This window comes from Sciurus vulgaris, assembly GCF_902686455.1.
Source record: "Sciurus vulgaris genome assembly, chromosome: 8".
Classification (NCBI taxonomy): Eukaryota; Metazoa; Chordata; class Mammalia; order Rodentia; family Sciuridae; genus Sciurus; species Sciurus vulgaris.
The window spans coordinates 48,312,558-48,337,505 of record NC_136468.1 but is presented as its reverse complement, the minus strand read 5'-3'; the positions used below and the strand labels follow the sequence as shown (position 1 = coordinate 48,337,505).

At 36.4% G+C, this 24,948-nt stretch overlaps 1 protein-coding gene and 1 pseudogene across 13 annotated transcripts in view; one reads left to right on the top strand and one right to left on the bottom strand.

Moving 5' to 3' along the window:
* Positions 1 to 24,948, top strand: part of PPP1R9A (protein phosphatase 1 regulatory subunit 9A) — a 355,775-nt gene that overhangs the window by 178,687 nt on the left and 152,140 nt on the right. The gene's annotated exons all lie outside the window — the stretch shown is intronic.
* LOC306667297 (small ribosomal subunit protein uS10m-like) lies at positions 17,727 to 18,916 on the bottom strand (annotated as a pseudogene). The gene has a single exon. The product of its transcript is annotated as a small ribosomal subunit protein uS10m-like (transcript).

Here is a 24,948-nt window from a genome sequence, read left to right as displayed (position 1 = left end):
TGGCGGAAATGGCACACTGGCATCCGTTGTAGAGGACATTTGTTGTTGCTTTGGAACACCTTTTCTGTAGAATTGCCATTTTTTGCCTGATCCTGTGGTTCTCTTGGATGCTCCCACTCACAAAGGTTGTTATTTGACCTGACTTAGAGCTCTTCTGGTACAAACAGGTTATTTTGTGGGAGTTGGGGGACAGTGTCACAAAAAAACAATTGTTTAACATTCCTGCTGCCTTAGTGATACATATCACTTGGCACAAACAATATAACCAAAATCTTTAATGGTAAAACTGGGAAAGGAGTTGTTCATAGGGAATTTTGAAGAAGCTCTCACATATTCCTGGAAATTTAGAAGATCACATGCTGTGTAAGGCTATGGGCATGCTCAGGAAGTATTTAGAAGGCCCTTTTAATTCTCTCCTTTGGCTGACCTTAAGACTGTACTGGCAAGAAGTGAAGGCTAAGGCAGAGAGGTGTCTACTGCTTGGTGTGTGTTGAAAATAGAGAGTAGAAAAGATTTCTTTGCTTACCCATCACAGGTTCATGGCTGAAGCCCCTATAACAAAAGTCATGTTAAGAAGAAAAACCATACAAATTTATTTAATATAAATTTTACAGGACCTGCAAACCGTCAGAAATGAAGACTCAAAGAAACAGGAATCTGTGTCTTTCTATAGCCAGTTGTGCAAACAGAAGATCAGGAAACAAAAGGGCGTAGCAGACTTGGGGGAATTTAGCAGTTCCTGTTGGTCAGATTCTTCTTGCATCCCTGTGTGACATTCCTTTCCTGCAGGTGTAGGACAAGACACCTCACAGGAAGGTCTTCAAGGGGAGAAGGTCAAAGAGTTCCTTCCTAGGTTTTGGTTAGGTTTTGCAGCTTGCTTCAGAGAGAATGGTGAGGGGCCTTCTTGCTTCTGCCGTTTCCAAGATTGCCGATGTTAGAAGCTCACCCTAACACGCAGAGCTCTGATGTGGAGACTGGAAGATGTAGTGCTTCTGGGTAGTTAGGGAAATCTTATCCAGGTGTTAGCTGACTACTAAGCTAACTAAGTGGACTTGAGTAACCACATACCAGAATTAGTTTAGAAGTCTAAACAAAATCTCTATCACTACCCCAACAAATGGCAGCAAGAACACAGTCTTCCAAAAGGAGCAGGGAATGAAAAAAATATTTGAAGAAATAATGCTAAATTAAAAAAAAAAAAATGGATGAAAACACTGACTTCACAGATCCAGGTATTCCAATGGAACCAACTAAAAGAAAAATAAACTATACTAAGGTGCATCAAAATCAAATTGAATCTGTGATAAGGGGTAAAATTTGAAAGTGACCAGAGATAGAAGAAGTAATCACAGACAGAGGAACAAAAATAAAAATAACAGCAACTTTTTCTCAGAAACATTGTACGCTAGAAAACAGGGCAAAGCACATTCTTTTTTAAAGTCTTTAAAGAAAAACTGTTCATGTAGTAGCATGTATATGCCGCAGGCTTCACCTTATTAAAGAGAAAAGAAAAATGTGTTACCATTCACTGGTACACTGACACAAAATTTAATGCCTATCTTAAAAGTTCAGGCAAAATTCTGTGTTGTTTAAAGGTCAGATTGGACAGAGAAGTCAGTTGGGTTGTTGCTAGATATGTGAAAGATTATGTACATAGGGCAGAGAATAATTAAAATGACACAATGAAATAAGATGGAATTTTAAATAAACTTGGGAAAAGAGACTAAATGTCATGAAGAAATTATTTCTGGCCAAGGATTATCTTTACCCATTTTCATGATAATGTATGTTGAACATAAAGAAAATATATAGAAGCATCTTAGGTACCCACCTTCAGCTTTGTTAAATTTTAATGTTTGGTTATATTTGCTTTTTTTTTAATTTAAAGAAATTGAATATTACAGTTTAGATTGTCCATAGTGCCCATTACCCTATATAAATAATCATTTAGCACTGCCCAGAAGTAACTATTCTCCTGAATTTGATGCTTTTAGTTATCAGGATTTGTATTCTTTTAGAACATATAGTACTTGTTTACACTCTGTAAATGGGTGTAAGATAAATGTACTTTTTGGTGACATCTGAGTGTATTATATTGAAATTTGTTCTTTATTGATATACTGGTGTGTGATATATGTAGTTAGTACATCTGTTATATGGATGGTCTAGAATTTATTCATGGAAGTTACTGATTGTTTACATTTGATCACTGTCACAAATCCTACTGCAGTTAACGTAGACTAGCCAGGTTTTAACTATATGTATTTTTACCCTTAGGTATATGGCCAGATTAGTTACTTTGAATTTCTTTGTAGCATGTTCAGCTGTAGGTTTTGGTTATATAAGGAGTTACCTATCACTGCAGGCCCTTTATAATCAGTTCTAATATCAGAGTGGGGAATAAAGGTTTCTCCTAAAATCTACCTCTACTTTTGCTGCACTAAGTCATCTATTTTTTTGTTTGTTTGTTTGTTTGTTTATGTTTTTCTACTGCACCTCACTAACAAATATATTCCATTAAATTTGAGGGATATATAATACATTTGAAATTAGTTTAAGATCAGTGCAAGTAACAAGTACATAATAACAATCTATAAAGTAGTTGATACTTTAGACAGGGAGTCAGTGAAATTCATGAAAAAGTTACCTTGGTACCGAAATTTTTACAATTGAGAAAACTGAAAGCACAAGGCTGATCCATTGTATTGAGAGTTCCAATTATTTTAATTCCATTTTTGAGAACCCACTAACACATTTATTGTAGTTGTGCTGAGATCATGAATCTGCCTTCTGGAAAATTTTCTCACTCTTTGAGTCACAGGAATAAACATAATTCAGGTGTGAATGTATAGTACCTAAGTGTTTGCTTTTATCTCATTGAGAAATTGTTGACATATTTTGAATTCTTATTCTCTAATCAGGCATGGTTTTTATATTTAAAGAAAAATACATTACTTCTTGAAATTAACTGTGACTCATTAGAACTTTTAGGCTCCTTATTCTAATTTTATTTTAAACTACAAATGAAATACATAGTACTTTGTTCGTAGCACTATTGAATTCCTGATTAAGCCAGTCTCTTGATAGATCATGGGGTATAATGTTTGGAAGACTCATAGTTTGATGGGTAAAAGTGAAGCATGATGAAATATTCATGTCACAGGGATAGATGTTTATTTGGTGTTTCCATGAATTCTTTAGAATGGTTACAGGTAACCAGTGGAAACATGTTCAAGTACATTTAGCCAATGCTATAGAGTTTATAAAATTTTTAAGAACATTTTTTGTTTTGTTTTGTAGTTATGGTTTCTTCCGTGAGGCTTAATGAATGTAGTGTTTAAATAGTTCCCAGGCATATATCTGGGGGATCACTAGATTGTATATTTGTATTCCCAGTTGTATATCTGCATGGGGTGGAGGGGGGTCACCAGATTGTAAGATAGAGTATATTGTAGAAGTTGACTGGAAAGAAGCTCCCAAATCCAACCATGTCTAGAAACCTTGGGAAGTTTTGAAATTGAAACCAAGGGGGAAAAAAAAGACTCTTTAAGCAAAATAGACTTCTAATGAAATTTGTGCTTTTTGAAGACTGCTTTAATGACAATATGTGGTGATGAAGGTGGCTGTAAGTAATAGCTGAGAATTGAGATGTCAAAATCAATGTAATTTGGCGATGAGAAGAGCATTTATGACCTTGGAGAAGAGGAAAGAAACTTAAGCTTTTTAAGGAGGTGGAATATACAGAACTTACTGGTGACATTCTGAGTTTTTATATTGATTTCTACTTGGAGAGACTTAATGGATGGTAGTGCCCCCACAAGAATTTCCTTTATTTTTTTCCCGAAGAGCATGGCATTCTGTATTACATGCTTTCTAACTTTGAAGTTAGAATTTGACTGAAGTCAGGACATTCAGAAAATACTACACAATCAAGGAAACTTAGAGAACAGCTGGGTATGGTGGCATGTATCTGAAGTCCCAGTGACTTGTGAGGCTAAGGCAGAATTGCAAATTTGAGGCCAACCTTGGCAATTTAGAAAGGCCTTAAGCAACTTAGGGAGACTTTCAAAATAATAAATAATAAATAAATATAAAGACCTGCGTATATAACTCAGTGGTAAAGAGCTCTGAGTTCAAATCTTAGTATAAAACAAACAAAAAACAAGCAGTAAAATCCACTACAGTCATAATTGCAAATGCTTGTGTAACCTGAATGACTGATTCTGTTTAGAGTTTGGATTTTGATAGTTTTTCTCTCTAATTTTGACCCATCTGAGAGGGTAAGACAAAAGGTAGAGCTGTAGAGATCAGAGTATGCCCTGTGAAAGACTAGGTAAGAGGATGTTACAGGCCCTTTCTTATCTCTGATGACCAGCCAGATACGGAAATCCTTACCTGGCATGAATGAGAGCTGAAGACAAGCACTAATTGATGTCCCTTTCTAGTTAAAAATAAAACCTAGGGAAGTGATTCTTTCTCCCAATCAATAACTTGCTGTTTTTAAATAGGTAAAGTTTTAGAAATTTCAGAGCTTGAACGTGATCTGGGAGACCATTTACTTTGCTTCTTTATTTTACAGATGAGAAAAATGTGGGCCTAAAAAGGTCAACTTACTTAACACAAGTGGAAGAGCAGATCTTCTGAGTCACCTTGCCACATCTATTTATAAGTAGGAATGCTAAGGGATGCTTTTTTCCATAGAAAATTGGACATTAACTTCTTTGCATTTTTTATGTAGAGAACCAAAATCTGAGAATATTAAAGACAAAACAAATTAATAATCCATCCACCTTAAGGAAACTACCATCATTTATACATGTTTCTTTTCAAATGTTATTAATACATAGAACTTAATATGTGACATCCAAATTGGAATCTTATTTCTGAAAAGGGCTCAGTTTTACCCTTTTTTTTTTTTTTTTTTTTTTTTCCATGTAAAAGGATTTATTTTGCCACCTGGCTTTTTTACAGAGAATCATTCTAATGGATTACAAGGTAAATGTCAGAGTATTCTGTAATATATTTGAAAATTTCTTTGCTAATATCAATTTTGAATAACTGTGAACTTGAACCCCCACCATTTAAAAAAAGAATTAGATCAGATATGGCAGCGTTTCTTTTGTCCTTTCTCCTGTCCTGATTAATTAGAAATGACTGTTTTGAAATCATGCAGGAAGTTGGCTACTTTGACCTAGTATTATTCTTCACCTGGACAGTCTACCACAAGAAGGAGTAGAAGTGCCTGTGAGATGGTAATGATCCCATCTGGTTGATAAGTTTGCAATTATATATTTTAGAAGCTACTTCTTTTTAGAGCTAAACTAATTTATAATATTGCTGAGTTTAAATTCTTCAGACCTATCAATGTTCCATAATTATCTATAGAAGTAACTCAGTACTATTTCTGTTTCATATGATGATAAAATTATTTCACATAAATACATGAACACAAAAAGCCATTGTGCACTAAGCCCAGAAAACTTCAACTGAAGCATGGTATCATTTATTTATTTATTTTTGTTCAGCATGAGCAGTAATTTTCCATTGAGCAGGCCTTCAGTCAGATGTCAGAAAGAGAAAGTATAGTTGACTTTCCTATAGCATATTCTCAGAATTAAAATCAAAATGTCCCATTAGCTGACACTCTCTTGAATAGGAAGTAGAATCTTAGATCTCCTTTGTTACGGAGGATCAAGCCTTTGGGTGTTAAAAGTATGCAAGGTAAAAATTCACTAATTCTTTTTTGGGTTCAATGACAGTTCAAATGTCACTTCTAAACTTAAGCAGTTTCTAAATTGCTTACCAAATATATGCTTAGTATATTAAAAATAACATTGTGATTTTATTTTGCATTTAAGATTTATAAAATATAAGTCTTTGCTCCTTGGCTCATCATTGTAAGCATCAGTTATCACTATATAGCTTAGCTTTGGGACTGCTATTAAAATATATTTTAAATAACATAAAGCCAGACACACTTGATTTTACAGTATATGGGAAGAATTATGCCCATTGACCAAAGTTTTATAATAAGCATTTTTAAGATATCATTTATAATTGTCCTTTTTTCAACCAAATTGTTATATTTTAAAAAAATGCTGGGAAATTATAAATGATTTACATCATTTATAATCCTAGCACCCAGAAATTGTCTATATGTGTAATTGAAATGATTCCTATCCTATATATATATATGTGTTGTGTGCGTGTATACATACACGTGTAGTTTTATAATCTTTCACAAATCATGTATTTGAAAAATTTGTCACTAAATAATTTTATAAACATAGCTTTTATGGTATTTTTCTGTATAAGAAACAGTGAATTCCACACATGACATATACCATGGATATATATCCTATATTTCTACTCCTCCTTCTTTGAAAATTTAGATTGTTTTTAATTTTTCCCATTTGCAGATAACACTGGTTAATGTCTGTGAACATAAATATTTTTGTGAATCTATACTTTCATTTGATTAAATCATAAGCATCTATTATATCAGTTGATCCTACAGTTTTCAAGATTTTTAACATATTCTTAGAAACTTACATCTGTGTAAATTTCATTCACAGAATATTAGAGTGATAGTTTGTCTACTTGCCTTGTTTGAAATCTTTATAGGTAAAAAAATGACTTAATGTAATTTGTAGTTCTCTAGTTAACTAGTAAGTTTTAGCCCTTTGCAGCTAAGGAGAGTGTGATTATGTGTGTATTTGTTCAGCATAGGGGTGCTTAGTTTTGGTGTTTGTAAGAATGTTTCCTGTAATAAAGCTGTATGGAACAAAGGATAGAGCATGGATTTTTTTTTTTTTTTTTTTTTTTTTGGCATTTAAAAAATGTTTGTTTTTCATCCTTGGAACTGAACCTAGGACCTTGTACACACTAAGCTGCTAAGTTTACATTTTTACCAGAGAGCTACATTCAAAGCCCAGTGTGGACTTTTTTTAATTGGTGCTTTATAATTATATATAATAATGGAATTCATTATTCCATATTCATATATGCATATAACATAATTTGATCAATCTCATTCTCCAGTACCTTCCTGTTTGTTCTCCTCTGCCCTTCCTCTGATCTGTTTGCTAAGTATGAACTTTTAATTCAGCCAGACCAGGGCTTGAATTTCAGTTGTCACCTATATGTATTTTCCTTTTCTTCTGCACTTAAATATTTTCCATCTGTCTTTGGGCAAACTACCTGTCACCTATGAGCTTGCAGTTCACTGATCTGCAAAATAAGATGATTGTGAGATTTAAAAGGGACACCTGTCCCAGAAGAATTGAATGGTAGGTAGCTCCTCTTTAACCTCTTATTATTATTATCACCTACCTATGTTTCTCTGTTTAGGCATTTTTAAAATAGAATAAAAGAAAGGGTTCAGTCAGTTGTCTACTCTTTGCCTGTAAACATAGTGGGGATGTTCTCCTCTGTCTACCTAATGATCACTGTTGAAATCTTCCTTTCAAGTCTTACCATGGAGCTGTTGGATATGCACTCATATCATGCAATGAGAGAGGAGTGGAAAAAACTAGCAGTGGAATAGGCCAGTTCTCAGAGAAGCAACTTTTTAAGTCCTGTGTCTGATATTACTTACTTTTTTATTATTTAAGGCTCTGTGTTGCTTTTTTATGCTGGGTACAGCTGTTGCTCAAATCTTAGGTGCTCTAATACCAATTTGTAGAGTGAAAGCCAGCAGGGTAGATCAGACAGTGAGGAAGATGCCTTACTTATATTGCCAGCATATCTGAAAACTTGAACAACTGTTTTGATGAATGAATGGAGTCCTGTCCAAAGGAGTTCAGTTACAGAATTTCCAAAAGAACTGCATTTATGAGCAATCCTTCTTACAAGACACTTCTAACAACAATCATCTGTTGAGAAGACACCCAGTGTCAAGCACAGTGCCAAGTACTGGAGATACTACAGGGATAAACACCATCCCTGTGGCTAACGGTCCCAGGACATAAGTACCCCAAGTACTGAATGAAGGACTCCAGGAGTTTGGAGAAGAGAAAAGCCATGGAATAGTGGAGGATACTGTCATAGTGAGATTCCAAAATATTCAAGAAAACGAAACCTGTATTTGGAAGTGATTTTGATTTCTCCCAAAGTGAAAGGGTGAGACATAATTTCTCTGTATTAAACTTTGTTCCTAAATGTTTTGGGCTGTGTCAGGGAGATTTGTAAGGGGCAAAGGGATATTTGAGCACATTTACTCTTTGGTTTTAAGATACATGGAAACACATTTACCCTCCAGTGTCAGGATGGTATGTGGAGATGACATGGGTACAGGTTTTGGCAGACCTGGGGTCTTATACACTGGACTGTTTGTTTGACTTGGGAGAGAACAGACAGGCACTAGCAGATGGAGTTTCTCAGGAACAGACTACCATGACCAGAATGTAACACAGTAAAAGTGACTGCTGTATTTTAATCAGCAAATCTGTCACAGTTGTGGGGCATTAAGGCTGTAACTGACCCTTTATTTCTTAGGGACAGGTGCTGCTCTCAGGGATACAAAGGGAACCAACTACTTTTATATGTTTACATATATAAGTCCACTATCTAGCAAGCAATGAAATGCTTTTAAACATTTAAATTCTTCCTACCAGTTTGTCATTTCAGTCAGAAATCACAATATTAATATCATGTCCTTCAAATGATATACTTTTATAATCAATAAATTTAGTTACACTTGCCTATAATATTCGTAACAATATGATTTTAACATTTCAAAATATATTGAACAAATTATGAGTTTCTACTAAACTGACTTGTTTACACTAAATTGATTAAAAGGGGAAGGGATCCTGGTGAGGGGCACATGCCTGTAATCCCAGCGGCTTGGGAGGCTGAGGTAGGAGAATCACAAGTTCAAATCCAGCCTCAGCAATTTAGCGAGGCCCAAAGCAATTTAGCAAGACCTTGTCTCAAAATAAAAAATAAAAAAGGTCTGGGAATATTGTTCACTGGTTAAGCACCCCTGGGTTCTATACCTTATACCTCCCCACAAAAAGGGAGGGAGATGGGAGAATTATAAGTTTTCTTATAAAAGGAACAAACTAGTCCTTTAAAAAAAGGAGCCTAAGAAGTTTTTTTAAACAGATTATCTACAGTAGGACATAAAATTAGTTTTAGCAACAAACATTCCTTTTTTAATAATACTTGATCCCTGATGTAAATAATCATGAGGACCATGTTATGCAGTTACCTCTTCTGCAGTACAGCCTGGCAAATGTTTATGCTAATTGGCTATTTTAGTAGGTTTATTTGGCTAGTGAATTTCCATATAATATTATCCCATACTGTATGTATATGAGAGCTCCCTTATTTTGAAGTTGTATGTTTTATTTTAAATTCTTCCCCCTTCCCCCCCTTTAAAGGGTACTATTCTTTTGCTCAGTTTTCGTTTAGGGTACCAACCATATATAGGTTGCTGACTGACTTATGAAAGACCCATCGCTTTAAAAATATTGTACTTTGAATGGTAGGTGATTGAAAGATGAATAAGACTATCTGACGGGCAGCCATTCAAGCTAGAGCCAGATCCTGGAGAACTTTGAATGAACGTTCTTCTAAAGTTCAAACTCTCTTCTCCAGCTAATGGAACACATTAGAAGCCTTTTTAGAGTGTCTTTTCCACTCCATTAGGAAGTAATCCTTCAGTATGGAATTTGAAAAGTACGAAAAGACTTACAGAAAAATGTAAAATCACTCAAAACTTTGTTCTTTGTGCTTTCACCTCAGTCCCTTCTCCCAGTGTTGTTTCCTGACCCCTAGTGACCTAATCAAAACTACACCTTAGGGATGGCACTAAGATATGTTGTCTCATAGTAGTTCAAAATTTGAGACAGAATGCAATAAATAATTAATGCAAAATGACTTAATTATTGGGGACCTGAGCAGAAAGGGGGAACAGGAAGAGATAAGACTCCTTTTAGAGCTAGAAGCAATATGAGATTCTGACTCATTTCATGTGCGTGTGTATTGGGTGAAGAGTAGAAGGAATTGTTATGTGATTGATGGCTCTTTTGAGCCCTTGTGATCAGAAGGATCTTGTTGGTTCAAACATGAGAGACTTTTCAGAAGACAGAGTATACTTGACACTATAGTTTTCCTTGGGGGCACTTGGGGTTTGAGGTATTTCTGAGTCACTGAGCTGGTCCAAAAGTGTGGATTATCTGTACAGAATCAGGAGCCTGGTAGCAGTGTTTACAGTGTTTTCTGTTTACACAGTGTTTGTCTATTTTAACAAAGAAATTACCACCCAGCTTTGCTGTGGTCTTCTTTTGTGAAGAAGTTTCTAAGGTTGTAGAGACAATCGATTTAAGAAGTATAATAGTTCTCACAGTATTTACAAAGCCATCAGTTGTATCACAAGATATATGAGGTCAAAGTTAGTGTGATTCAAGGGTCAGCGATTCCCAGATGTGACCATTAATCCCATGGTAATGGAAGTCGTGGCAGCTTTCACTTCAAACACACCAAGGATGATGAAGGATGATGTGACAACACCGTCTTCCACATGTTTGACAAAGACCTCTGATTGTCTTATTTCCAGTAAAACTCTTGCCTTTTAGGTATTGCCTGCACATAAGGGAAATATGAGACATAGCATTTGTAGACTTATCTGTAGTCTACATTTTTAGTGATGATCCAGAATTAGTCAATTTCATTGCTGTAGTTCTTGGAGAAGTCTAAGTAGAAGGGGTGGTTTGTTTGTAAGAAAGCAGAGTTTTCCTTCTTTGTAGGGTGACATGATTAATTTTAACATAAATCACAGCTGCTCTGAGTGCAGTGAAGTTCTTTTGCGTCTAGTCTTAGGTTTACAAGTTCAGCTTTGTATCATAGCATCAGTGCCCTCATGTGCTTAAGCAGCCCCTAACAATCAGTTGTTTGTGCTTCAGTCTTGTTTATCAGTTTTTTCCACCATGTGATGTCTGGCTTCAGCTTGCAGAGTTTAAAAATTAAGCATATTTTATTTTGACCTTTACTAAAATTAAAATTTTCATTTGTACTATGTAGATCTCAGCTGGTACTAGAAATGCTTACAGAAACATTTTATTTCATCTCTCTTAGCACTTGGACCTGTTTGAGAGTTTGGAAACAGTACAACCTCTGTTTTATTATTTGACCGTAGTAGATGGTACTAAACCCAAGTATGATTCTCTCCAGAGACTAGCTTGTTACTTCAGTGCAGAATTTTAGATAGGTCTTTACTATGCATATATTCTACATAATTTCACCCTAAACTTTTACAGATATATTCAACAAAGGTAGGTCTTTTATCACTGTTGTCACTCATGTGCCTCTTCTGTACCTGACTGACCCTGGAGGGGCACTCTGGTCCACAATAGCTTAGTTTTGCTCATGGATCTTCTGAGATTGATGCTGCTTTTACTTTTTGCTTCAGTCCCTCTTACAAGGGCCCTATGACCACATCCATGCCTGTCTTCTGCTATTGTGTGAATGGCCACACCCTGGGGTACTTCTGAAAAAGTCTCTTTCCTCCAGAGGGCCTAGCCTCCCTTAAAGGCCCAATAGAGGTGAGGACAGAGGATTCTCAGAGCTCCTTGCTCATCTCTTTTCTATAATTTTGATCTCCTCTAATCCTTTTGATAAAGTCTCATTCTCTGAAAGAAAAATGCTTGTAGGGACTCTGTATAGCATGTGATATTTATTCACACAGATTGACCATCTATCACAAAGCTCTACTATGTACCTTTTGTCCAATGTTTAACATTTATTTACTGTTCTGATGTCAGCCATATTGAATTTGCTTCCTATTCTTTTTTTTTTTTTTTTTTATTTCAGGTGTCAGTAGGCCTTTATTTTATTGGTGTATTTACATGTGGTGCTGAGTCTCGATCCCAGGGTCCCACACATGCCAGGCAAGTGCTCTACCACTGAGCCACCGCCCCAGCCCGAATTGCTTCCTATTCTGTGCCTCTGTTCTTCTCTCTTATTTTTACCTTGCACATGCTTCTCTTTCCTCTAGGATGCCATCCTCATATCTCCCTTCCCATATTTATTATTTGCTGACTCTAACCATAGCTGGGTGAGGGCTTTGTTTTTAGAGTAGCTTCCTTCCTTCCTTCCTTCCTTCCTTCCTTCCTTCCTTCCTTCCTTCCCTCCTTCCCTCCCTCCCTCCCTCCCTCCCTCCCTCCCCAGGGGCAGTTAACCACTAAGCCACATCCCCAACACTTTCTTATATTTATTTATTTTGAGACAGGGTCTTCCTGAATTGCTTAGGGCCTCACTAAGTTGCTGAGGCTGGCATTGAACTCATGATCCTCCTGTCTCAGCCTCATGAGTGGCCAGGATTATGTGTGCCCTACTGTGCCTGGCAGGAAGTCCTTTCTTGTTCACCTCTCCTTTGTGGTCTCCTGGGTAGACTTAGGTATCTCCACTGTGTGCTCCCATGGCATTGCCTACATTCCTCTAGTATAGTCCTAATGTTGGTAACAGTCATAGATGTGAGATTAATAATGTGTTCTCAGTACTGAGCATAGTGCCAGCCAGTGAGCTAATGTCAGAATTCAGTAAGACTCAATGGCTCCAAAAAGAGAGCAAATGTGAAGGATAATAGTTTTTGCATCTGCAGTCATCATTCACAGGCTCAGTAGCTGAGGCAATTGTATTCTCTGCTTTGACTTTTGAAATTATTTCTTAAGTGCTAATATTCCTTCAGTCTCCAAATCATCACTCTTTTGTGTTGACATGGTACAAACCTGTAATGTATGTGTTTATTTGAAACTGAAAGTTTTAAGTACATTATTTAAAATGAATGCTGATGTCTTCTATCCTTTTCTATTTAACTTTTCTCAATGTCATTCCTAACCCAGTAGATCTATTTATAAGCTCTATAGATTATAGTTATGGTCAGCACTTTGAAAACTATTGCTCTAAATAACTGTTTTTTTCCTACAGTGAACAATCAAAGCATTAGGTTATCAGTCAGGGTTCACTCAAAGAGGGAACCAGTAGGAGATGCATATTAAGAGAGTTATTGCAAGGAACTGGCTTATGCAAATTGAGGGGAAACGACTGTACAAGTCTGAAATATTTTTGTTTTTATTTAACTTTTTATTTGTTCTTTTTAGTTATACAATACAGTAGAATGTATTTTTAAAATATTATACATCCATGAACTATAATTGCCCATTCTCGTGGTTGTACATGCTGTGGAGTTACATTGATCGTGTTCATATGTGAACATACGAAAGTAATGTCTGATTCATTCTACTGTCTATCCTATTCCCATCCCCTCTCCCTTCCCTTCATACCCCTTTGTCTAATCCAAAATACTTCTATCCCCCTCTTATTGTGTATTAGCATCTGCATATCAGAGAACATTTGGCATTTCATTTGGTTTTTTGGGATTGACTTATTTCACTTAGAATGATAACCTCCAGTTCCATTTATTTACTGGCAGATGCCATAATTTCATTCTTCTTTATGGCTGAGTAATATTCCAGTGTTTATGTATACCACATTTTATTTATCCATTCATCTATTGAAGGACACCTTAATTGGTTCTATAGCTTAGCTGTTGTGAATTAAGCTACTAGAAACATTGACGTGGCCACATCACTATAGTATGCTGATTTTAAGTCCTTGAGTATATGCCGAGGAGTGGGATAATTGGGTCAAATGGTGGTTCTATTCCAATTTTTCTGAGGAATCTCCATACTGATTTGCAGAGTGGTTGCACCAGTTTGCAGTCCCACCAGCAAGGTATGAGCGTACCTGTTTCTCCATATCCTTGCCAACATTTATTATTACTTGTACTCTTGATAATTGCCATTCTGACTAGAGTGAGACGAAATCTCTGGGTAGTGTTAATTTGCATTTCTCTAATTGCTAGTGATGTTGAACATTTTTTCATGTATTTGTTGACCGACTATTTCTTCTTCTGTGAAGTATCTGTTAAGTTCCCTAGCCCATTTATTGATCGGGTTATTTATTTATTTATTGGTGTTGAGTTTTTTGAGTTCTTTATATGTCCTGGAGAGTAATGCTGTATTTGAGGTGCAGGTGGCAAAATTTTCTCCCATTGTATAGGCACTCTTTTTATGATCTTGATTGTTTTTTTGCTGTGAAAAAACTTTTTAGTTTGATACTATCCCATTTATTGATTATTGACTTTACTTCTTATGTTTTAGGAGACTTGTTGAGGAATTCTGTGCCTAAGTGAGCATGACGGAAATTTGGGCCTTTTTTTTTACTATTAGCACAGGGTCTGTAGTCTAATGCCTTAGTTCCTAGATCCACTTAGAGCTGAGTTTTATGCAGGCTGAGAGATAGGGGTCTAGTTTCATTTTATTACATATGGATTTCCAGTTTTCCCCGCACCATTTGTTAAAGAGACTATCTTTTCTCCATTGTATGTTTTTGGTGCCTTTGTCTAGTACGAGATAACTGTATTTATGAGGGTTTGTCATTTGTCTCCTTGTCTTCTTTTTGTACCATTGATCTTCATGTCTGTTTTGTTGCCAGTACTATTCTGTTTTTGTTACTAGCTCTGTAGTATAATTTAAGGTCTGGTATTGTGATCTCTTCTGCTGCACTTAAAAAAAAAAATTATTAGTTGTTGATGGACTTTTATTTCATTTATTTATGTACATGAGGTGCTGAGAATTGATCCCAGTGCCATCCCTGAGTTGTTTTCTTGATAATTGTTATTCTGACCGGAGTGAGATGAAATCTCAGTGTAGTTTTAATTTGCATTTCTCTAATTGCTAGTGATGTTGCACATCTTTTCATATATTTGTTGACCGATCATACTTCTTATTTTGTGAAGTGTCTGTTACTTCTGTGAAGTGTTTGTTTTTTTTTTTTGTTTTTTTTTTTTTTTGGTACTGGGGATGGAACTCAGGGCCTTGTGCTTGCAAGGCAAGCACTCTACCAGCTGAGCTATCTCCCCAGCCCATTTTTTTTTTTTTTTGATATTAAGTTTTTTGAGTTCTTTATATTATTTTGGAGATAATGCTGTATCAGAGGTTCTGGTGGCAAAGATTTTCTCCCATTGTGTAGGCGCTCTCTTCAGATTTTTGATGGATTCCTTTGGCAAATCTGAAATCTTAAGGTCAGGCCATAAAGTTGGTAGTCTGGAACACCAAGGCATGGGTCAAAGTTGCTTTTATACCAAAACTGCTTTTATTTCCAGGAAATCTCATCTCTCTGTTTCTCAGGTTTGTCAACTCATGGAATCAATCCCTATACAGATTATCCTTACTTAAAGCTAACTGATTTTGAACTGATCAAATCTACAAAATACTTTCACAATGACACCTCGCTTAGTGTTTGATGAAGTAACTGGGAGCAGTAGTTTAGTCATGTTAAAGTATCAAAAGACCATCACAGTGGTGTGAGGAATCTTGTGTCAAAAAAAAAAAATTTTAATATAAGGAGGCAGAATCAATTTTAGTTCATCTACTATTAGGATGCTTTGTTGTCACATTCCCTGTTTTCTCTGGAATAATGTTTGCTTTCTTGATATCCTGATCCACTTATTTGGCTAGTGTATTTGTCCATTTTTTGTTACTATAATGAAATAACCTAGGGCTGGGTACTTTACTAAGAAGGGAAGCTTATTAAATTCACAGTTCCGAAGGTATAAGTGTGTGGCACCAGCATCAGCTTGGCTCTGGTGAAGTTTTCAAGGAGCATGGCATCTCAGAGGTTAGAGTGCACGTGAGAGGGAGAGATAACATTGCAAGACAGGAAGCCAGAGCCTGGGTATCACTTCTAAAGGCAGCCACCAGTTGACATAGGGACATCCTACTAGGTCTGCCTGTTAAAGATTCTGCACCATCCCCCCACACTACCACCCTGACAATCAAGCTTTTAATACATGACCTTTGAGAGACACAGTCAAACCATATCCTACCTAAGCAGCTGGTGATTCAGCCTCAGCCATGTTTTGTCCTTCTCTTGTACTTTCCTAGGTCAATGCACAATTGCTGAGAGTTCTAAAGTTCCTTGTGTAAGGGGCCCTTCTTCATTTATCTCACACTGTTAGTCCTGAACACCATCAAGTTTCTTTCCAGGTTGTTTCATTCTCTTCCCAGACAAAATGTTGGACCGAGGAGCTCTTCTCAAGGTTCCGAAGACCTCAGTGTTCAGTGTTGCTTTTCATGACACCTTACATAGCCATCAGAGGTGTGCTTACCCTTGGGGGTTTCACACAGGAAAGTGCAGCCTTATTGTGGAGTTTACAGGCTTCCCTTCCTGTGCTCAAGAGATGCTCTCAAACACTCTTTGATACAGCTGACACGCCTTTCCTGCCTTTGACCTACACACACACTGTAGTACTGCTCTCCATCTGTTTTCCTGTTCAGACAATCCAGAATGATCTCCCTCCATGGGCCTTTGGAAACACAGCACTTGCACTTGTAGTGGAAGAAGAAGCGAAGTACCAACTGCTAAGACAAATGCTAGAGCAGAAACTGACTCATTAACTCACTCTGATGCTTCTGAATGAGAATACTCACTTCTGTGAGAAATCAGTTATTTCCCCTAGAAAAATCCCACCCCCATCCCAAAAGGTGCCAGTTGGGCTAATTAGTCAAAATTTTCTGTGATGAGGACACCTGTCCAGTGGGAGCTGGACCGAGGCCATCAATTTATTTCATGCTGGCTACCACTTGTCAGTTTATAAAGCATATGTCTCAGATTTAAACTCAATGTCTGGCTGAACTGAAAGAGAACATTGTTAATTTCTCATGGATATATTTAATTGTTTATAATAATTTGGAAAACACCAAGGAAAATGTGAATATCAGTGTAATCTCCTAGTTCTCCCTGAAAACTGTTTACTGGAAAAAACTCACTAATTTTGTCTTGATTATCTTAGAATTTGTCCAAAGTTGGAGTGACCTGACTTTATTTGTGAAGGGATTTTAAAACTAATTACTTTAGTAGCATCTAATATTTTGGGGGGTGGGTGGTGTACTGGGAATTGAACTCAGGGACACTCGGCCACTGAGCCACATCCCCAGCCCTATTTTGTATTTTATTTAGAGACAGAATCTCACCGAGTTGCTTTTAGTGCCTTGCTTTTGCTGAGGCTGGCTTTGAATTCACTATTCTCCTGCCTCAGCCTCCCAAGGTGCTGGCTTACAGGCATGCGCCACTGCACCCGGCCACGTCAACTATTTTTTCAAGAGCATATTTATAAAACTGTTGAAGTACTTTAACAACATGTATTTATAGATAAATAGTATTATCCTTGAGCTCTATTTTGTTAAAAGCAAGAGATATAGGATCTTCCAGTTTTTTATTTCATTGATAATTACTATCTATATGAGCTTAATAAAACTCCAGTTATTTTGAATATTATTTGATACATGAGATTTAATACATATAATATATACATCCCCATTTATAACACACGTATATGTATATGATTTTCCATAGTCAGCCATAGCTGTTCTAAATTTAAGGAGTTTATATCCTCTATATTTGGTTATTAATTATTTACAAGTATTAGATGGTCAGTGCCAGTGACAATACAAAAATATATTCTTGATTATGCTTTCCATGAATATATTTCAAGATTATTTACTGCATCTTAATTAATAAAAGAAGACTATTATCAAGATATGAATTAAGAAGACTTAGCATAACTTTTCCCCCTCAATATCTCCACTACATACTTATTCTTTTTGTTGTTGTTGTTGTTATATTTTTTACAGTATTTTACAGTACTGGAGATTGAATTCAGGGATCTCTACCACTGAGTCACATATCCAGCCCTTTTCTTATTTTGAGACAGGGTCTCACAAGTTAATGTGGCTGACTTCGAACTTGTGATCCTCCTGTCTCAACTACATCATGCCTTGCTATTCACGTTTTTTAATACAATGACATGTATAAAAAGAATAGATAAAATGGTTCTTTTGCTCCCATTTCAGTCTGTCATTATGGTTCCATTCTCTGTTCTTAACTGAACTGGGCAAGAGGATTCAACAGAGCAGTGAGCAGGACTCCAGATCATCTCAGTTGCAGGCACTCCATTCAAACATACACATCTGGCCTACTCTCCTTTCAAATCCAGGCACAAGCGGTTCCCTGAGGCTTTATGACTTGCTTTTTTCTTTTTCCTCTGGTACTGTTTCCCATATTGGCTCCTTGATGTGTTCTGGGAACTGTTCTGTGTTTTTTGTTACTTCCATGGCAACTCCTTCAGGTAAGTTTTGCTGAATATATTCCAAGTAGACATCTGCTGTGCATCCAGTTAGATGTTCTAACTCTAAACATCTGTAAAGTGTTCTCATTTCATACTGAACTCTACTTCTTGAAAATATGCACTGATTTGAGAAGAGTAAATCACTGTGTTTTCCTTTGAGGTTCATGTACTTTAGTAGAGATATCAAGTTCTTTAACAGCAAGCAGAGCAAAATATTCATAACTGTTCAGTACAGCCTTTTTGTGGCCTTTTAGTATAATTGACAGGCATTCATTTAATGTGTCCATTTAATCAGATACGGTTATCATAGGTCTGGTCAAATCCTTTGGGACATCAGTGTGTAGGTTTGAAAACTGTGCCCACTTCATGTAGGTACTGAGAAGAAAGGTATCATTATTGGCTATACTGCTCTTAACACTGTTTACAGATTCCCCAAGCTCTGCCAGAGGTGCCAGCACACAAACTTCCAATACATACTTCTGAAAACCATTTTACTTACTCTTTCTGTACCCTTTAACTTGTTCTGAAAACTGTCCCTCTTTGAATTGTATAAATGCAAGAAATAATGTGGCAGATAGGTCTTCTGGAAGGCATGTTCAGTGTTATAGTCTCGTGTAAGGAGAAGCTGGGCTACAGACCTAGGACTCTAGAATGGGAGACTGTATTTAGTCCCTTTCCTAAGATCCTCTGGAACTGGGCTCTTAGAAATGGCAGATTTAGCATAGGAACAGTGTCCCGAGCAGCTTAGTGCCTATAGCTCCAGTGGCTGCTGGAAGACGTGAATAAGAACAAGTGACTCACGGATGGATCTCAACACAGGAGAATTTTATTGATTGCAGTTCACACACGTAGGTCCTGGTCGGGAGGCTGGGGAGAAAGCTAGCGTCGGTGCTGTGCCCCAGAATGTCCAACGCAATGGGTTGTCGGTGTCCTGCGTTCTCTCTGAGCTCTCGCGTCCCAGGCCTTTTATCCTATTACAAGTTGTGGCCTAATGCCTTAGTCACGTCAACAAGTGTCAAAACATTTAGGTAAATATTTTTCTTAGTTTTACATTAGAATCTTATGGTTTTCCTTCAAAACAAACTGCAAAACGAGTCTGTAAACATTTCACTCATATCACACTAGTCACTCTCTGACGTCACAGGTATCTTATCGCCGTGCGCCTTACATGTTTTGGTTTTTTACTCTTATTTACCTTTTTATATTTTACTTAGTCACTTCAAAACATCACTTCACTGCAAAACATCAATATGGCTTCACTTATGTTCCATACAAACAGGTAGTAGGGTTCCTACTTGTCATTAGTGCTTTTGAGACTTATCACTATTTTCACTTAAAATGAGGTGAAAGGTTTCTGGTGGTCACATTCAGTTCTTGAGCCTAGTTATGTTTTTTTAACCAAGGTTAGATCTCTAGTAATAGTGAGCAATTGTTTCTTTTAGATGATAGACTGATTAAGATAGACTCATTTATACTGTACTAATAATTACCCAGTATCTTCTAACGTGTGTATTCTCACTCATGCTACCTGTCCATTGTAAGTTGAAGGAGGGCTCTTTGTATTCATTGTAGTTAGTCCTTAGACAGGCTCCATTTCTACTATACATTCTTTCCAGATTGCACAGCAAAGCAATATGCAGTGTGAAGAATTTGGACCCCAGCAGGCCTAATATCAGAGGCTGTCTCCTTAAATGTACGAGCTGCGAGTTCTCCATGTTCTCAGTGCACGTGGCCAAGTGCTTTCTGCCCACGGTTATTTGTCAGCCTGCCACGTGCAGGCTCCCCTCAGCATCCTTCTCTGCTGCAGCAGTTGCAACTAGGATGGCTTCTTCTTTTCTTGCCTACATGTTTAACCATGGAGATAATGATGTTATCCATGTAAAATACTTTAATCTGTCAGGAGAATCTAAATAAATATTAGATATAAACCTGTGGTTTTATTTCTACACACTTCTTTAGGGAAGTATATTCCTCTGACCATCCTGGTTAAATGCTGAGACATTCAGGTTTTGTAGCTAGAGAATATTATGTTTGAAGGTCTCTGTGATGGCTTATTTTAGGTGTCAACTTTGCTATGCCAAGTTTGCCAATGTTGTTGATTCTGGATGTTTCTATGAAGGTATTTTTTAGATGAGATTAGCTTATAAATCAGTAGGCTAAGGCAGATGACCCTTCATAATGTGGGTGGGACTCATCAGATCAGTTGAAGATGTTTGTAGAAGTCTGACCTCCACGGAAAGAAAAGGAATTCTTCCAACCAATTGCCTTTGAATTCAAGGGTCAGTGTCAGCTCTTATGAGTTCTCCAGCCTGTGGCCTGTCCTGCAGAGTTTGGACTTGCTGGCCTCTCAGTCATGTGAGCCAGTCTCTTAGAATAAATCCATTTTAACATGAATGAAATAAAAATATGTTGTATATATAAAATAAATATATCTACCTACATCCTGTTGGTCTTTTTTCTCTGGAGAACCCTGACACAATACAAACATTTTTATACTGCCTTTCGAACTGGCATGTGCTCCAACTCCTGTTATGTAGTGTGCATTTTTTTTCACTTCCTGTTCTTTCATAATCCACACTAGGCTCATGTTTAGTGGAATGATTTGTGCATTTATAGACTTTGTTAGTTATCCTCATATTCAGCCATGTATATTGTCTTTTGAACCTCATGCTTTTCATGTAAAAATATGAAAAATAGACACACTCTTTACCCTTTTCCTGCCTCACTTATTGGATTAGTTGATAAAGAATTAAAGATAATTTTTGTTTTATGTTGTCATATTTCAAATTGCTCCAGCACACACAAAATAATCCATGGGTATAATTTTGTTTTAGGAGCCTTTAGTTAGCATTTCTGGTAGCCCAGTCATGAGTCCACACTCATGTATTTGAAAGACCCTAATTAGAAGTCTACATTCAAGAGATAGGTATTTTAAATCTCCACAAGACAGTTTATTGATTTAGGTGTGATACAAATGATTGGCGAAATGAATGATGTTGAAGATATGTGAATTAATATTTTTATAAATATTTTATTTAAATGGTCTCTGAGTCAGGCAAGGCCAGTAAGTTACCACATTTGGAGCAAAACCTAACTGTAGTCCTCCCCATGATCCTGCATTCTGGAATGTAGGCTTCTGTTGCCCAGTGCATTTAGAAGGTTAGATATAACCTACAGTAGATATTTTGCAGCTGTTTTGTGTACGACTTTCATATAAGCTACTCTTCAGAGTAACTTAAGGATAAAAGTCTGGGACTTACTGAATTTATTAGATAGAGCTATCAGTTCTTTTATGTTTCCTTCCCTCCTTGCTTTACCACTGAGCTACACCTCCATCCCTTTTTTATTTTTTATTTTATATTTTAAGACATGTTCTCACCAAGTTGCATAGGACCTCACTAAATCACTGAGGCTGACCTTGAACTTGAACTCCTGCCTCAACCTTCCAAGTCATAGTTTGAGTTTTTCTTTCATTGTAACATGCTATAAGAATATGGAGGAGGAGACTAAAACTCTCACCTATTTACCATCTTTGGAGACTACCAGTGAATGCAGAATACCTGATAAATACAAACTCCAGTTTGACTTGCTTCGTTTTGCTGCAGGAACCTAATATATAGCATAGGCATCAAGAAACTATGCAGTTTTACGATATAAATCAGTGAGCAAGCCTTAGTTCTGGGGGAAAGAGAAATTTGATATTATACATTGCTCCATGACTATTAAGATCCTCCTTTCCCAGTAGTGGTTTATGGCCAAATTTGTTTTAAAAACTTGAAAATGTGGACTGTCTTCTCAGATTTACTGTTGGTTTCAGTTTAGAGTATCTTGAGAAGAGCAATGAAAATTATGTGCAGGTGAGTTAGGGTTCTGCCTGGGAAGCTTGTGATGAGCGTGTCCATTTGTGGGAGCATGTGAATGCTTGGCTTATCTCCAGGAGTAGACTGGGCCAAGCCAGCATCTGAAACTCAGCGTGCTAGAACCTGGGACGTTTTCCATCTTTGATGTGTCAGGAAGATTAAGCGGAACCCAGACTACTGCCGGAACTGAGAGCTTGTGGAAGCATTGTGGGAGATTCCTTCCAGTCAGTATTTACAGAGTATGTGGACTTTATTTTGACATGTATTGATTAAAGAAAATGTGTCATAAGGAAGGAAAGGAAGTGATTTTTTCTTATTGTTGAAAATGTATCGCTGTCTTTTTGAAAAAGTGTTGCAGTTCAGACTACCACAAATGTAAATAAGATGATTGTATTTGAAAACTTATAATAAGCTAATTTTTGTTCTATTTGTTTTTCATAGCCGTGGGTTGCTGTCTTAGAAATATCCTTGCTAAATATGATTGCAAACTTGTTACGCTGGAAAGCCCGACTCTACTGCAGAGCAGTAGATGAGGTCTTGTTTTGTTTGCTTTGATCAAGAACAGAATATCACTTTTTGGCTCTGAAACAAGAAGTCTTAAATTTAAACATCCTTTTGTTTGCTTTTCTTAGTGAAATAACACAGGAACAACATGAAGGTGACTGAACTAAAAATATATGTATCTTGATGGCATTAATTATTGGGGCCCAGGATGCTGTTGGCCTTGAGAATTTTTTTGTGCTAGTAATACCATGATGAGGCTGTGATTATCATTTGATTAATTATCTATATTATTGCAGAGCAGCTAAGGTAATATAAATATAAATATAAATACTATACAATTTCAAAATTGAACAAAACCAAGACAATATAGATGAAAGGGAAGGTATTTATCCATGTGAAACTTCCTCTCACCTCTGAGGTTCTTCCTGACCCAGGAGAACAGAAAGCAAGGCAAGCAGTGAGCCATTGTGCAATGGTAGTGCATTGTTCTCAACAAAGGTTGGGATTTTGGCAGGCCAGTCTACATTATAATATAAAATTAGTTAAGGCAGACTTTTGTTTAAAGGGCATTAAGAAGCATAGTAGATGAAATATTCAAAACCCATTTGTAAAAGAGCAAGTGAATGTAAGTGTCTGGGGAAATATTATCGTTATTACCTTGGGGAATTTTTCCTCTCCCATATTGAAGCAAACACAATTATATGAATTATCCCATTTCATTTTTACAACTATTTTATAGGGTAAATATTATTATAATAATAGTTATTTTGTATGTAAGGAAGATAAGACTTGACTTTATGATGTGGCAAAAACCAAGTTGATTTTGAGCTAGGAAATTGAGAAGACTTTAAATTAGCCTTAAATTTGTTTCATACCAATTGTGAGGGGATCATAAAAATTGGAAATACCTTCATTTGCAATGTGCTCTTTTGGTTTAATGTTTATATTATAGAGTAAGTCATGTCATTAGAGATCTCTTTAGTCTTGCATAGACTTACATATTTGTGTATGTGTGTGTATATTTGTTTGTTTGTTTATTTATTTATTTCTGTACTGGGAATTGAACCAAGGGTATTCTACCACTGAGTTACATCCCCTACCCTTTAATTTTTTTTTTTTTAATTTGATATAGGGTTTTGCTAAGTTGTTGAGTCTGGCTTCAAATTTGTCATCCTGCTGCCTCAGCTTCCCAAGTAACTGGGATTATAGGTGCGCATCACTAATCCCGATTTACGTGTTATAATTTAGCAAGCCATTTTCTCTATTGGTGGAAATTTAGGTAATTGTCCACTCTGGGCTGTTAAAAGTAGTGCTACCATGAACTTTCTTGTACATATATCTTTATATATTTGCAGGTATTTTTCTAAATACTTAGAGGCAACATTAATTCAAAGGCGTTTACATTTAAAATATTGGTTACTATTTTCAAATTATGCTTTTTTGGTCTGTGGCTAAAATCTCTTTTCCTATATCCCCGCAAACACTGGATATTGCAGTGTTTTTAAAAACCATTCTTATGGATGAATACGGAGTAAATATCTCCTTACTTTAATTTACATTGGCTTAATATTTAATGAAGTTGAGCATCATTGTGTCATTTATTAGGCATTAGTATATCTTTGTTGAATTTGTAGTTAATTTCCTTTTCCTACTTATACCTGCAAAATTCTTTGAGTTGAGAAAGTTCTTTATATACTGATGTTCTCTCCTAATTTGTGACTTTTTTATATTGTCCTTATATTTTGCTGCCTAAAAGTTTTTAGCATTAATTTTTATTATTATTATTTTTTTGCAGTGCTGGGAATTAAATCTAGGGTCTCATGCATGCTAGGTGAGGGCCCTGCCACTCAGCTAAACCTCTGATCCCTTAGCGCTGACTTGAGTTTTAATCAGTTTATTCATTTCCTTTTGGACTTCTAGTACTGTGAATTTTTCTCTAGTATATGGAACCTTGCCCCATTTTTCTTATAGCATTCTCTCTGTCTATGGGTTCTGTATCTATAAATTCAAAGAACTATATATGGAAAATATTTGGAAAGAAAAAATGTGCCTACATGGAACATGTACAGACCATTTTCCTTACCATTGTTATCTAAAGAATACACTATAACAACTTTTTATATATTATTTATATTGTGTTGGTTATTATAATTAATCTAGAGGTGATTCAGAATATAGGAGTAGAGTATATGTGTGTGGTTTATATGCAAGCATGCAGTTTTACGTAAGGGGCTTCACTATCTGCAGATTTTGTATCTATGGGTAGTGAGAGATCTTTGAACTGACCCTCCCCATACTGATACTGAGGGACAGATGAGTACAGTTTTATTCTTAGCTCATCTGAATTCAATTTTTGTTTATGATACAAAATAGGAATATTTTTCAGAT